The 16,408-nt window shown below is 44.0% G+C and overlaps 1 protein-coding gene across 3 annotated transcripts in view; it reads left to right on the forward strand.

Annotated features, from left to right (window-relative positions):
- PLD1 (phospholipase D1) overlaps positions 1 to 16,408 on the forward strand; it is a 133,612-nt gene that overhangs the window by 31,439 nt on the left and 85,765 nt on the right. The window lies entirely within an intron of this gene.

The raw sequence follows: 16,408 nt of genomic DNA on the forward strand, positions 1-16,408 counted from the left end.
GGAATGGAAGTTCCCCCAGAATGTCTGCTTTATATACATTCTTTAAATAATGGGCCCCACGTGATTGGCTAATTCCGGGATTCTCCTGCAGGCCAATCAGGTTGCGGATTCACTTCCACCTGGAGCTGGATTGGGTGGCTCCTGTGGACCAATCAGACTGCTGCATTCTGGATCCTATTGTTCTAGGACTAATCAGACTGCTGCATTCTGAATCCTATTGTTCTAGGACCAATCATTTGCATTTTGGATCCTATTCAACTCAGTACATAACACACACATACACAACTTTTGTCGCCGGCTGAATTGCTGAGGCCGGCAAAGCAGGGAGCATGCATGCCTGCTGGCCAACGCTGCATGCGCCAGTTCTCCTCGAGGTATGGGGAGGGTGCATATCTGCGGCGCTCGCTGCCCACACACCTTAAGTTATATAAGTAAGAAACTCATGCTTATTGTTCTGATTGCTTCTGGTTTTGACACTTTCCCAAACCCACCGATGCCTAGTCCCCTCCCAGGGCCCCAGAATGTTGTGGGTGTTTTCTCTCAATTAAAAGCAGATGAAACAACATAAGTGAAAAATTATATAATCAAATCCCAGACCCTGCTCTTCATTTGTCAGACAACTCACCCACTCTCTGCCTGTGTTTCGGAGGTGCTCTAATCGCAGAGAAACCATCTGTCTAAACAGACGGAAGAGGGGAGAAGAATGTTCTGCGGACTCCCAGGCGTGCGAGAGTGTTTATGTTTGGTGGCGTATGTGTGGGAACAGAGGACCTCAACATTTTGTAGATGGGGACATCCGAGTTTAACTCCTGCGGTGTGCTCCTTGCTTCCTAGAGTGGTGACAAATTCCAGGGGTAACAGCACTAGTTGGGTTTGGTTCCCTTTTGGTCATGGAAGTCTTAAGAGTAGATTAAATCTGCTTCGTTTGCAAACCATGCAAGTGGAGCTTAAGTAAAGAGGAACGGCAGGCGAGAATCTGCAAGGCTGCCGATCTGGCTTTAGCTGTCAGCTCACTCACAGCTCGGCCACATTTGCACCGTACTTTTAAAGCACCTCTAACGCTTTAAACATCTGTGTCTTTTCCCCAAAGAATTGTGGGAGCTGTAGTTTGTTAAGGGTGCTGAGAATTATTAAAGGTAAAGGTAAAGGGACTCCTGACCATTAGGTCCAGTCGTGGCCGACTCTGGGGTTGCGGCACTCATCTCGCTTTATTGGCCGAAGGAGCTGGTGTACAGCTTCCGGGTCATGTGGCCAGCATGACTAAGCCGCTTCTGGCAAACCAGAGCAGCACACAGAAATGGTGTTTACCTTCCCGCCGGACTGGTACCTATTTATCTACTTGCACTTTGATGTGCTTTCGAACTGCTAGGTGGGCAACAGCAGGGATCGAGCAACGGGAGCTCACCCCGTCGCGGGGATTCGAACCGCCAACCTTCTGATCAGCAAGTCCTAGGTTCTGTGATTTAACCCACAGCGCCACCCAGGAGACCCCTATTCCCCTCCCAGAGCTAAACTAGAGTAGTTTAACAATCCACCCCTCTACCCCAGGACTCTGGGAATTGTAGCTCTGGGAAGTGGAGAAGAACCCTTAACAAACTACAGCTCCCAGGATTCTTTGGGGGAAAGCCATGAGTGTTAAAATGGCATCATAGTGCTTTAAACCAGGCATAGGCAAACTCGGCCCTCCAGATGTTTTTGGCCTACAACTCCCATCATCCCTATCTAACAGGACCAGTGGTCCGCGATGATGGGAATTGTAGTCTCAATACATCTGGAGGGCCAAGTTTGCCTATGCCTGGCTTTAAACGTAGGGGGGGGGGTGGCCTCATTTTCTGCGTTTGCTTGTTCCAAAGGCAAGGTGCTGTTTCTGCACAGCACCTCCCCTTACTCTGTGTGTGTGAAGAAGAGAGAGGCCTTAAGAGAAGCGCTGCAGGATCAGGCCCAGCATCCTGCTCTCACAGTGGCTTACCGGATGCCTATGGCAAGCCTGCATGCCCTGCTTTCCCAAGCTATGCCTGACATCTCCTTCAAAACTCACAGGAGATGCATTCGCCATCTTGGGCCCTACAATATGCAGGGAACGCTTTGCTGCTGGTGCCGATCCACTCAGTGATGTTTTCAAGTACAGTGGTACCTCGGGTTAAGTACTTAATTCATTCCGGAGGTCCGTACTTAACCTGAAACTGTTCTTAACCTGAAGCACCACTTTAGCTAATGGGGCCTCCTGCTGCTGCCGCCGCGCCGCCAGAGCACGATTTCTGTTCTCATCCTGAAGCAAAGTTCTTAACCTGAAGCACTATTTCTGGGTTAGCGGAGTCTGTAACCTGAAGCGTATGTAACCCGAGGTACCACTGTAGTGGAACGCCCTTTCTCGCAAGGTGGATCTGTCCCCGGCATTATTGGAGGTGGTGCAATGAATCAGTGTGTCTGGCTGTTAATCAGGAAGTTGGTGGTCCAAGCCCACCCAGGGACAGCTATGGGCAGGATTCCTGAATTACAGGGGGGGGGGGTTTGAACTAGTTCACCCTCGGCGTCCCTTCCAATACTGCAATTCTACGAAGTGTCAGGAGACCATCTCCTAACCATTTGCTCACACGAACCAGTACTTAGGGGTTATTAACCACCCATTACCAAGGAAGCTGTGGCCAAAACACGACTGTTTCCATTTCCTGATAAGGCAGGATATCTAAGGGCCAACCTAGGCATTTGTTTAATATGTAACAGGCAGCTGTCTATCTTGTTTTTCCCTAACTAATTACTGGCAACAGGGAGCCTGAATCTCACTGTGAAGAAAAGTACAGTGGTACCTCGGGTTACAGACGCTTCAGGTTACAGACTCCACTAACCCAGAAAATAGTACCTCGGGTTAAGAACTTGGCTTCAGGATGAGAACAGAAATCGCATGACGGCAAGGCAGCAGCGGGAGGCCCCATTAGCTAAAGTGGTACCTCAGGTTAAGAACAGTTTCAGCTTAAGAAAGGACCTCCAGAACGAATTAAGTTCTTAACCCGAGGTACCACTGTAATCCCAATAAACCTGCCCTCTTCCTGTGTCTCTGTTGCAAATAGATTTGGGCTCGTCCAGGGTTGTTGTTTTTCCAGCTGAAACTCAGCTTCTCAGGTGGGCGCCATTGCCACTGTAAGAGAACGAGGGAGGTGTTCATGGTGATTTCTGGCACCTCATCACTTCCCACCTGTAATTAGTTAATGGAGAAGCAGAGATTAAGCATGGTGTCTAGTTGGCCTGTTTTTTTGGCCTGTAGTAGCAAATTGCAGTTACTTCCCAAAAGACCTTCACATGGAACATGGAACAGAAATACTATAGCTCCTTAGTGCCCATGGAAAGTTATAATATAAACTCAGTAAGTATTTTATCAGTCTGGTATACCTCCATGTAAAAACTGTATTTGCGTATCTTTCCCCTTACCCTTAAAAAAAATAAATCCATTTAAAACAGGGATACATTCTACAAATTTGTTAGGGGGGGTGTATCCATTTAGTATGATCGAATGATCATAATCTGTTTAGACTCCGCTATTTGACATCTGACAACCATACAATATCCTTTTGTTAACTATAAAAGTGCTGATAAAATGGGTGGCATTATGTCACCTGGGTCAGATAAGAGATATTGTACGTCCCCCCCCGCCCCGCCCCCGCATAGCATAATTAAGGGAAATACAGAATTTGAGTGCTTAATTGCATCTATTAAAGCTGAAAAGCCAAATGAGAAAAATGTATCCCCTTTTGTTAAAATTAGGTATGGCATGGTGGCCAATTATAGACATAAGTGAGAGAGAGAGAGATTGGGATAATTATTTCTTTTCGGAGAACCGGTTCTGATTTTGGGAAAAAAACATCACAAGTGCTAACGCAAACGTAAGGCACAGTTTTTCTGGGATTTGACAGGAGATTAAAACATAAGTGTATGTTTTGTGTATATATGTATGTACACTGGTACCTCTGGTTGCGAATGGGATCCGTTCTGGAGGCCCGTTAGCAACATAAAAAGCACGTAACCTGAAGTGATGTATCTGCGCAGGTGCGCGGCGCGATTTGGCGCTTGTGCACATGCGTGAAGCGCGATTTAGCGCTTCTGCACATGTTCGAGCGGCAAAACACGGAAGTAACCCTTTCTGGTACTTCCGGGTCACCGCAGGACGCAACCTGAAAAAAGTAACATGAAGCAAACGTAACATGAGGTATGACTGTATATGTATATATATTTGTGTTTGTGCAAGATCTGTTCTCAATATAGCAAGAATTTGAAGTGTGTATCGTTTTATTTACCCAGAAATAGTACTTTTGGTTTATCTAAATGACACTGATGCTGCAAATTGTATCTTGAATTATTCTACAAAAAGGTGCCATCCTTTTCGTTGGGAAAACACCATCATTGATAGATTGGTTTGGATGCCTTTAGACTGCTGCACTGATGGTGGATTTTAGTGGCCAACTGCAATAGTAAATATCAAGGTTATAATTAATTTGTCATTACTGTAATTAATTTGCATGTCTCTCTCTCTCTCTCTCTCTCTCTCTCTCTCTCTCTCTCTCAAATGCAATCATTCTTGGCACTGACATTACTAACAAGCAAGTGAGAATGTAAGAGCAACTTAGATGCCTTTGAAAGGTGATCCAGAGGGCGTGGAATTGGTAGCAAACCCCTTGGGATGCTGCTGGAGGGATGGGAAAATACATGCGCCTCTATCCTTCCCGCCTCCCACAAACTCAGGCGTAGGAGGCCCCCAGTGTTCCCTGCCTCTCCCTCTCATGCACATGCATAGTCACACACACCAAACAGCTGGTCATGGAAGGATATGTGTCATAAATGGCATTGGGCAAGCCTGAGAGGCCTCACCCAAGCCCCATATGAAGAAATGTGAGACCTAGAGTATTTTTTACTATTACTGTTATTATTATTAATATTCCATCCTTAGCCTTAAGATCTCAAGATGGGTTACAACAATTAAAGCACAACATTAATCAAAGTTTTAAACCGCTAACTCTCTCCTGCAGCAGGTCTAGCCCTTTCCCCCAGAAACCTATCTACCGTTTCTGCCCTTTTCATTTGAAAAATCCTGGCTAAGCTTCCCAGAAACATCAGGTTTCCCCAGCCAAGCAGTTCAGAAACCTCTTCACTAAGCATTCCATTAGGCCCAGCACTTTTGAAAGCAAAAGCCGCAAGTTGCTCAATCTTGGTTTCTTTCGTGAGGTGAGCATTAGGAGGAATGTTTGTTTTATTTTAAGGAAACAGCTCTCAGCCATTGGACTTTCCCCAGCTTAACACGTTTGGTTTTTATATCTAAAGGATAAAGCAAACTGCACAGTAACCTTCACCTCTGGTATTCTTAGCTTGAATCTGTAGAGCTGAGTGAATCGTTTCGGTTCTGTGGGTGCTTGGCGCTTGAGTTCCTGCTGTCAGTCTATCGATCTCAAAATTGGACTGTGCTTTCGACCTTCCCAAGCACTTTCCCACTGCTTAATGTACAAAGAGCACCGCAAGGCCGGCTGAGAGACCCACTTACAGCCCAGGTATCGTAGGAGCGATGATAGGATGAACAAGCAGCCATGTCCAATTTGGCTTTGCAAATGTGCTCTATATCAATGATAAATGAACACTTCCCACAACTGTGTATATAAGGAAGTGAACAGAATTCAAGGACATTTTAGATGCTATATGTGGAATGCCTCGTAAAAGCCACTGGCTCGTAAGAGGAGTTTGGATTTGATATCCCGCTTTATCACTACCCGAAGGAGTCTCAAAGCGGCTCACATTCTCCTTTCCCTTCCTCCCCCACAACAAACACCCTGTGAGGTGAGTGGGGCTGAGAGACTTCAAAGAAGTGTGACTAGCCCAAGGTCACCCAGCAGCTGCATGTGGAGGAGCGGAGACGCGAACCCGGTTCACCAGATTACGAATCTACCACTCTTAACCACTACACCACACTGGCTCTCGTAACCAGCAGAGTGTTGGACTGGAAATCCCTGCTCCGCCACAAAGCTCACTGGGCCATCTCGGGCCAGTCTCTTGTCTCTCTCAACCTCACCCACCTCAGAAGGGTTGCCGTGAGGATAAAATGGGAAGAGAAGACCTCGTGCTATTTATTACAACTTTTAACTTCACCCTGCCTTCATATGAAATGCAGAATAGCACCTGCCTGTCATTGGCCCCCCTTCCAACTATTGCTGGCATCCTTGTCTTCTGTTTGACCAGCCCCAATGCACTGGCGGATGAACGGGAGTGCAGAGGGAGTGGGCTGTCCCCAGCACCACTATTCCGGTAGGGTGCCATTGCGGCGCCCGCCCCGGACATGCACCATGCCCACAACCCGCGTTGGCGCCATGCCCCACAGGAGATGTGTCACGCCCCCAGAACGCGTGCCATGCCCTTGCGAGCGGCATACCATGCTCCTGCGGGCAGTTTGCCATGCCCCCGGGATGCGTGCCATGCCACCCAGGGGGCACCAGCCACGTCCCTGCCTGCTCTCCGCCCCCGGTAGCGGAGCATGCAGCTTCGCCACTGCCCCAGTGGTCATCGTCAGCCACTGTTAATGAACATGTGTGAGACTGGCAGGGTCAGAAAAAAGACTGATGCTTCCATCTGTAGTAGGACGTCTGAGAACCACACCCAGCCAGAGGGTGCATTAGACAGCTGACAAGGGTCCGTATAGTTAAAGCTATGGTTTTCCCAGTAGTGATGTATGGAAGTGAGAGCTGGACCATAAAGAAGGCTGATCACCGAAGAATGGATGCTTTTGAAGTAGGGTGCTGGAGGAGACTCTTGAGAGTCCCATGGACTGCAAGAAGATCAAACCTCTCCATTCTTAAGGAAATCAGCCCTGAGTGCTCACTGGAAGGACAGATCCTGAAGCTGAGGCTCCAATACTTTGGTCACCTCATGAGAAGAGAAGACTCCCTGGAAAAGACCCTGGTGTTGGGAAAGATGGAGGGCACAAGGAGAAGGGGAGGACAGAGGACGAGATGGTTGGATAGTGTTCTCGAGGCTACGAACATGAGTTTGACCAAACTGCAGGAGGCAGTGGAAGACAGGAGTGGCTGGCATGCTCTGGTCCTTGGGGTCACGAAGAGTCGGACACGACTAAACAACAACATATTCTTTAAAACTAGCATCCACCTTTCTTTCTGCATACTGTGCCATGCATCCGTCAATTTGTCCTTATTTGCCCTACAGATCAGGGATAACTTCTGACAATTATTATAGCGCACTTCCAGAATTATATAAGTTAACACTCGTTATTCTAATCATTTCCATGGCAACACGCAACTGATGTCAAGTCATCTCACTAGGAATTGGGAAATAAAAGCCATGGTAGCATTTGAGAGATTGATTCCTATTCAGTGCTTCTGCCAACAACGTTGCATTTGCTATGAAGCTGCCAGAGGTTTAGAGATGTATGCAGAAGACATTTATTTGTACCCCTCCAAGGAGCTCATACATGGCCCTCCCCAGTCCTACCCTAACAACAACCCTGTGGGGTAGGCTAGGCTGAGAGGCAGGGAGTGGCTGAAGGCTCCCCTGTGAATATCATGGCTGAGATTTGAACCTCTGGCCTCACAGGTCCTAGTCCAACACTGTAACCACTACACCACACTGTCTCTCCAGTGTGTCAGATATTATAAATGTCTCAGATGTTATGAAATGTATTACCATTGCAGATAAAAGTTCAGTTCCAAACAAAACAATTTGCCCCAGTTTATTCTTATCCAGTGTCTTGTGTTTGTTTATTGCATAAAAATTATACACTGCTTGAGTGTAAAAAAAAGAAAACAACCCTCAATGCAATTTGCAAAAAGATAAAATCAAGACAAATCTACAGCCATACTTTAAAACATACAAATGTTAAACGACTAAAACAGATTAAAGTTACATCAACTGTCAAGGATGTTTTAGCTGGGCGTTGGACTAGGCGACACTTGGAGTCCCTTTCAACTCTACAGTTCTATGATTCTATGAACTTTCTGAACATCTGGGTAGACTTGTCTAAACAAGGATGCTTTTTAGCAGGTGCCGAAAAGAGCACAGCGAAGGCACCTGCTTGATTTCAACAGGCTGGGAATTCCAAAGTCTAGGTGCTGCCACCCTAAACTATCGAGTTCTTAAAAATGCGTTGTCTTACCAACAAATGTAATCAAGATGTGTGCACAAAATGACTAAATATATATCCCTCTCAAATATATAAAATGAACATAATTTTTAATGGATGAAAAAGATTGCAAATGCGGTCCTTACTTCTACTCCCTGCCTGTGGGACTTTGCAGGAACAGATTGATCCCTATGGTGTTGCGTGATGTCTGTGAAATAGGCTTGGGTTCCAGCAGATATCTCTGCCCTCAGAACTTCCTGTTTCAGGGTTTTTTTTAGTGGGCTCTGACGGCAAGATTCAAATACCTCTGCTCCCTCAGCCTGGTATAAAATGGTGGGGGGATTTGATTGCTCTGCCCTTCTGTTTTCATAAATTCCTCAAAGCACAAAGCACCACTTTAAACTTTTAAAAAATATATCTATTGCCAGCACTAGAATAAATACTAGTAGGATGCTGGAATATTGTACAGTGGTACCTCGGGTTACATACGCTTCAGGTTACATACGCTTCAGGTTACAGACTCCGCTAACCCAGAAATAGTACCTCCGGTTAAGAACTTTGCTTCAGGATGAGAACAGAAATTGTGCTCCGGCGGCGCAGCAGCAGTGGGAGGCCCCATTAGCTAAAGTGGTGCTTCAGGTTAAGAACAGTTTCAGGTTAAGAATGGACCTCCGGAATGAATTAAGTACTTAACCCGAGGTACCACTGTACAAAAAAAATATATTCAGGAAACAAATTTCACTTAGCTACCTATTAAGAGAAAAATTGGTACAATTGATGTATTTTATAAGTTAAAAGTACATTATGGCAGGTACATTATAAGTTCAGAACTGCGGCACTGAATATGCCAACAGTTTTGCATTCCCCTTAGTTGGGCACATACACACAGAGAGATCTTAATTATTTAAATATCCAGACTGTGAAGTATCATGAATCTAGTTTCAGATCCTGTTTTGGATTGGAGGCAAGCTTCAGTTTCTTGTTTTGGCTGTAACAGAAAACTATGGCATAACAACTCCACAAGTGTTCCATTTCAGGGAGCATGTGGGCACAATATTCACCCTCATTCAGTCTAATAAACCATGGTTTCTTAAACCGAGCTTAACTGCTTCCAATCTACAATTAACTTGTTCTGTTGCCGATGCAATCTGAAGTGTACTTAGGTCATCAGATGTTTCAGAAGATGCCCATCTTCTACTGAAACAGCAGCCCTGTCTCTCTTCCTTGTTATCTCCCAGCAGTCCAAAGTATGTGATGTGAAGTTGCCAAATTGAGTGTCTCTCTTCCTTCTTCGCTTCATGGCCATTTGCCTGGGCAAAGAAATTCTGAGCAAGCTGGTGTTACATTGCATGTGTTGTATTACAGTAAGTTACCGAGGATACAGAGAGAGGAGCAAACTACAAGCGATTACTGTTATGTGATCCCTTGGGCTTGTGGCTCATGAGAATCCAAACCATGCTCTTGACTCAATGGCACCAAGATACAAAAGTCACATCCATGTGTGCAGTTTTTTCACATCTATCATGGAACCCACAGATATAAGCTGCTCTCCTGACTGATGGCCGCAGCTGCCCCATACATTTCATTCCTAACTGGCCCTATATTTGAGCTTGGCTGCAGGTCGAGGCATGCAGTCTTGGAAATCCAAGGACTGAGAAACCATCTCTTTCACCAGCTGTAATTTCAGAACTCATAGCATCTTATCAGGCAGATAAACCTGACATCAGAAAGATGGAGAGCATTGCCCCTGTGGGTTAAACCACAGAGCCTAGGACTTGCCGATCAGAAGGTCGTGGTTCGAATCCCTGCCATGGGGTGAACGCCCATTGCTCAGTCCCTGCTCCTGCCAACCTAGCAGTTGGAAAGCACGTCAAAGGGCAAGTAGATAAATAGGTACTGCTCCGGCGGGAAGGTAAACGCCGTTTCCGTGTGCTGCTCTGGTTCGCCAGAAGCGGCTTAGTCATGCTGGCCACATGACCCGGAAGCTCCCTCGGCCAATAAAGCGAGATGAGCGCCACAACCCCAGAGTCGGTCACGACTGGACCTAATGGTCAGGGGTCCTTTTTAAGATTTTTTATTAAGATTTTCCCATAATACAGCAAAATTACAACCACAGAAGATACAAATCGAATAAGAAGAAACAGAAGGAAGAATAGAAAGAAAAAAAGAAAGTAAAGGGGGGGGAGAAAAGATTTGTTTTAAAACTTATGTAAAAATTATAATTCTTTTTTCTCTCCTCCCCTGTTTTACACAGGGTGTTCTTTTTCACAACCGCCCACATGCGTTTATAGGAATGACAGATAGTACTGATTGATATTTCTGAAATGTTAATTAATGAATTAATGTTGGTTTTGTTCATTTTCAGACTTGATGACATTTTGAGATTTAGATTTTTTTGTCCTAAGGGTAACTTCCATTTTGTTCGGATGAGATTTGTACATAAATAGGGTTTGTTGATCTTCACAATGCGTCACGATGGCTGAACCTTTAGGATTGAGTAGCAAAAACTAGTTCATTGTCATATACTCAGAAGCAAATGTTTAGGCAACGATGTTTTATAATTGTTTTCTGTCTTCTCACAAAATTACTATGTGGAATATTTTGGAAGTAAGAAAGAAAAAAATGTGAAATGTGAGTTGTTTATCTCTCCCCCCCCCAACAATTATAGGTTTAAGCTTAAAGGCCCTAAAAGTCTAAAGAGTATAAACACGTAAGATGAACTAATTTGTTCAAAGTTCTACCCCCTCCCCCTATAATACTAATTTGTGTTCAGTTCACTCAGCAAATCAAAATCTTTATTACGGCCATAGGGCAGGATTAGGTAAAAGCACCTATTTAGAGCGTGCTAAATAGGTGATAGGGCAACTGTAAGCGCAGAGTATTTGCGGACCAGGACATTCACAGGGAAACCAAAATGCTCGTTGACAAAGCTATTGTACTACCAACTTTACTGTACACTTGTGAAACATGGACCACTTATAAATGCCATCTCCAACTCCTCGAACGATTCCATCAACAGTGTCTCCGAAAAAATGTACACATCACTTGGGAAAACAGGCAAAGTAGTGTCAGTGTACTGGAAGAAGAAAAGATCACCAGTGTCGAAGCAATGATTCTTCAACATCAACTTCGTTGGACTGGTCATGTTGTGCGGATGCCTGATTATCATCTTCCAAAGCAACTACTCTATTCCCAACGTAAGCATGGAAAACGAAATACCGATGGATGACAAAAGACATTTAAATATGCTCTCAAGGCAAATCTAAAATAAGCATGGATAACTGGGAAACACTGGCTTGCGAGCGCTCCAATTGGAGAACAGCCTTTACCAAAGGTGTCGTGGACTTTGAAGAAGCACAAACTCAAGGCAAGAAGGAGAAACGAGCTAAGAGGAAGCCACGTTTGGCAAACCCTCACCGTGATCAACTCCCGTCTGGAAACCTATGTCCCCACTGTGGAAGGATGTGTGGATCCAGAATCGGCCTCCACAGTCACTTACGGACTCACTGTGAAGACCATGTTCAAGGAAGACAATCTTACTCAGCCAAGAGTGGTCGTCAAATATACTCAGTCTCTCAATTACTACAGACCAGGATAAGATAAAAACACCTAAGATACATAAATCAAAGAAGGTGTATACCTATTTTAAGGTACAAGTCATAGATTTTTGAACCAATTCCATCAACTTGCTGTTAAACCAAGCTAGTTCAGTCCAAGCATTATTTTGCAGGAGATCATCTTAAAAACCACCGTCAGCTTTCTCCTGTTCTTTGCCATTGACTCCCTTGCCTTGCCTCTCCTACCAAACAAAACCAAAGCTAACCCAAGCCACTCAAGGCATCGCTGCATAGCATATAGGAAGCCGGTGTAGTATCTCTCACTGCTAGTCAGAGTTAATCAAGGCCACATTTATGCCATTTATGCAGAGGGCACCCACAAAATATCACCTCGGACACAGAATTTCAGCTTCCTTACAACTTCCGCTTTCATTTTAAAGAAAGCACGTTTGTAGACCTTATGGTTGCGAAGCTGTGTTTGAAAATATATGGGTCATGGCTTTTGAAATCTTGGGGGGTAGAGGAATGCTAGAGAAAGCTTTTCAGGCTTCAGTACCCTTCATAGCAAAGCCAGAATACAGTGGTACTTTGGCTTGCAATCGTTTTGGATTACAACCGTTTTGGATTACAAACCTCCCCCCTTTCTTTGAGGCCCCATTGGCGAAAGCGCGCCTTGGGTTACAACCTGTTTTGGTTTACAACCGGACCTCCGGAACGGATTGTGGTTGTAAACCAAGGTGCCACTGTAGTATGCCTAGCATAATACAGTATGCAGAGTGAGGGAAGTATGCAAAATTTGCTTAACATTATCACGGTGCAGAATTCAGCTTTCCTTAGAAATGCAAGTGTGGTTTTTTTTATTTAAAAAAAATCATGCAGCCTTGGACTGCAGGCTATAGAGTATGTTCTATGTACTAGCTTGACTCCAGTCAGCCAAGTGAATCCCGTGCACCCTGCCAACAAGGATTTCTGGACCACCGCCGTTAATTTGATCTTTGTGGATCCGAAAGGTCTTCCCCACTCCATGACTTAAAGAGGCTCACTAAAATGCGAGTATCTAACTTAGCAGGGCTGTTATTAACGCGGAACATTTGATGTCTGGCTTCTTCAGCACTGCCTAAGCCTGGCGAATGCAGTCTGAGCAGAGCGGCAGCAGAATCCCATGCTGTCGTTCATCTTGTAGTACTTGAAATTTAATGCAGGAATATGACTTGGCAGGTGGTTATTTTATCTGCCTACCCCACATGTATAAATCCCAGAATAGCTTTCTGCCTGATGCACAAGAACTTTCACGCAGGGCCTTGGCCACCTGCCTTATGAGCGTTTAAGATAATTAAAAGCATGCAATGATTTTAAAAGGTTTTTCATTTTGCAAGTATTTTTGATAGCCAAGGAAAGCTTGGATTGGAAATGAAACTGAATTAAACATAGCTGCCTGGGACCTTTTCATTAAGCTAATGAGCAAAACTAATGCGTGTAGCCTAGTCATTCTATCTTATCCATTCATTATTGCTCTTGTTTAAACTGCAGATACTCCTGGGTTATCTGTTTCTAGTAGTTGTTAACCTGGGACCAGAAATTGGTTACCTTGAAGAAATGTTCCTTATTACAAGCCATCCTTCTTCACTAGAATCAGTGGGAGTTAGCTGCATTTCTGGGCATGTTTACCTGGGTGAACTCACTTACTTCTAAGTAAGCACATACTCAAAATCGTGCTGTTAGGCTATACAGTCAAACCCCAGTTCTCAAATGGCTCCGTTTCCGAACTTTTCGGCTCCCAAACGCCGAAGTCCTGGAAGTAAATGCTCCGGTTTTCGAACGTTTTTCGGAACTGAACGTCCAATGCACGAGAAGCTCTTGCAACCAATCGGAAGCCATGCCTCAGTTGTCGGATGTTTCAGAATGGTTTATGTTTGACAACCGAGGTTTGACTGTATTTGTTAAGCATACTTTCCAGGAACCGAGCCCCAATGAAGTTGTGAGATTTCCTTAGTTAACCAAAATATACTTTTCAATAGTTAGCAAAACCATGGCTTGCACACTTGCTTAAGGCTCTTGCTGGAACTCCTGAAACATCTCACTGCTTTGTGTACATAAAACATCTCTCCTGCAAATGCTTCCATTTGTACGTCTATAAAACGTATAAGGCACAGTTCTGTTTTATTATTTGCTCGGCAAACAAACTCCTTGCAAAGGTAAGGCTGTATCTAGGTGTGTGGAGATGGGCTAGAGGTGAGGATGGGGGATGGTGGATTCAGTTCAGTTCACATTTAATCCAGTTTCTGAAACAATACACAGACTGAAAAATTCACATTTGAAATTCACATTTCTCTGAATTGTGCAATGCAGTTACCCAGCCAAGCCATGTGTACACAAATGCATATACTAGGGTAAAATGTGCTTATAAATGAATATTAGCAGGGAAAATAATGCACACATTTGCATTATGAAGGGGGATATTGCTTTGCAAAAAATGTACATATTAGGTAAAAATGTGTATTACAATGTTTATATTTGGAAATTTTCACCGTAAAATGCTGATGAATTTTCATGAGGGCTTAAAATCAGAAACTGGTGTGGAGATGTAGAACTAAAGATTGGAACAAGGCGAGACTGGAATAAACCAGAAACTGACAGATTTGCCTGTTCTAATCACAGGTGGATTGAGAAGAGGAAAATGCAGGAGCGAGCATTTTCATTCCCGCCCAAGTATGTACGCTGTCCTCTAGCGCTCACATATTAACCATTAACAGATATAGGTGAGGGGGAGGAGAGGCTGAGAAGTATTCTTAGTTGTTTGTATGGGGAAAAGCTTGGGGAGAAAAGCCTGGAAGAATTTGTTAGAGGGAAAATTGACGGCATCCCTGAGCAGCTGTTTCCAGATGAGTCAGGGGCTGCCAAAACGAAGATGCTACATGGCGTATAATTACATAGAAGTGGTAGCTTGTAATTAGGAAAGTGAAAAGTTCTGTTTAGACAAGAGATTGACCCAAGCTGCTAGCAAGAATCTTGTTTTTAATACAGTGTTGTTCAACTACATCCAAAACATAAAGAAACGCGGACATTTCCTCTGCCTCTTTTGAAGTTTCTGCTTGGAGGTTTTTAAGCAGAGGTTGGATGGCTGTTTATCATGGATCTTTAGCTGAGATTCCTGCATTACAGGGGGTTGGACTAGATGAACCTTGGGTCCCTTCCAACTCTACAATTCTATGATTAAGAACAAGTAGCAAGGAGCTTGTTTACTTAGTCGATAATCCCAGGCTCGTTTGGGAAGAACTTTGCTCCACTTTTATATATATATAATTTTTATTAAATTTACTGTTTTACAATTTAAAATACTCATTTTACATACTTAAGATATCAATGACTTCCCTTTCCATGGTTCATGTTACATATCATGAATCCCTGCATATTTTTAAAAAAACTATACCATTCAGTATTCCATTATTGCATCCATCAAAACTTGATTACACTGTTGAATTTATCTTAATGCTGCCAGCATTTTCAGCTGTATACAATTATTTCCCATATATTCAATAAAAGTTTTCCAATCTTCTTTAAACGTATGTTCTTCTTTCTCTTATTCTATATGTTAAGTCTGTGAGTCGTGCATATTCCATCAGTTTAAGTTGCCATTCTTCTTTCGTTGGGACTTTGCTCGTTTTCCATTTTGGGGCTAACAAAACACGGGCCGCAGTAGTAGCATACACAAATAACCTTTTTTGACACCTGGGAATTTCAATCTGAATTATCCCCAACAGAAAGGACTCTAGGTTTTTGGGGGGAAAGTACCATTAAACATTTTTTTTCAATTCATTATGGATCATTTCCCAATACTCTTTTACCCTTTTACAAGTCCACCAAAACTTTGCTCCACTTTTAATGTCTGGCTAGGAATCGCTTAAGGAATGGGTCAGCACCATTGAGAATATTATGATATTTATTCTGTACCTCCACTCCCTGAGACTATAGGTTTCAGAATGCTGGTTGCTGGGGAAGAGCCATGGGCAGAGTGCTCTTGGGCTCACGTCCTCCTTTGGGGCTTCCTGTAGGCATTTGCTTAGCCACTGTGAGAACAAGATGCGAGACTAGATGGGGCCCTTGGCCTGGTCCAGCAGGTCTCTCATTAGGTCCATCCTCCTCCCCACCTTCCTCCAAGGACTCTTCGCCCCATTTCATCTCACAACAACCCTGTGAGGTACTTTAGGCTGAAAGGCAGTAACAGACTCAGGGTCTCAAAGAGCTTCAGGAATGCGGAAGGTGATGTTGGTCAGGATCACATCCAAGCTGCTCAAGATTGGAAACCCCATATAGACTTTGTGTGTGGGAGTGGGGAATATGAATTTACGATATCTGGGTTTGAGGATTGAAGAAAATATTGGTTTATGGGAAGTGGAATTGTTGGGTGTTATCTTGGGGTGGTAATTATATATAGAGAGAGTGAGAGCGAGAGCGAGAGCTGACTGACAAAGAATTGGAATTTTTTTCTTTTTACTCCTTTCCTCTCTCACTCATTTTTCTTCCTTTTCTTCTTTCTTTCTTTCTCTCCCCCCCCCCCCCACTTCTGGTTTGTGTTTTTATTTAGATTAGTTTATCGTTGATAAGAAGATATTAGATATTTATCCTTTGTAATTCTTTCTTCAAACTTTAATAAACATTATTGTAAAGGTAAAGGTAAAGGTAAAGGGACCCCTGACCATTAGGTCCAGTTGTGGCCGACTCTGGGGTTGCGGTGCTCATCTCG

The sequence above is a fragment of the Podarcis filfolensis genome (genome assembly GCF_964270895.1).
Source record: "Podarcis filfolensis genome assembly, chromosome: 5".
In the NCBI taxonomy this organism is placed as follows: domain Eukaryota; kingdom Metazoa; phylum Chordata; class Lepidosauria; order Squamata; family Lacertidae; genus Podarcis; species Podarcis filfolensis.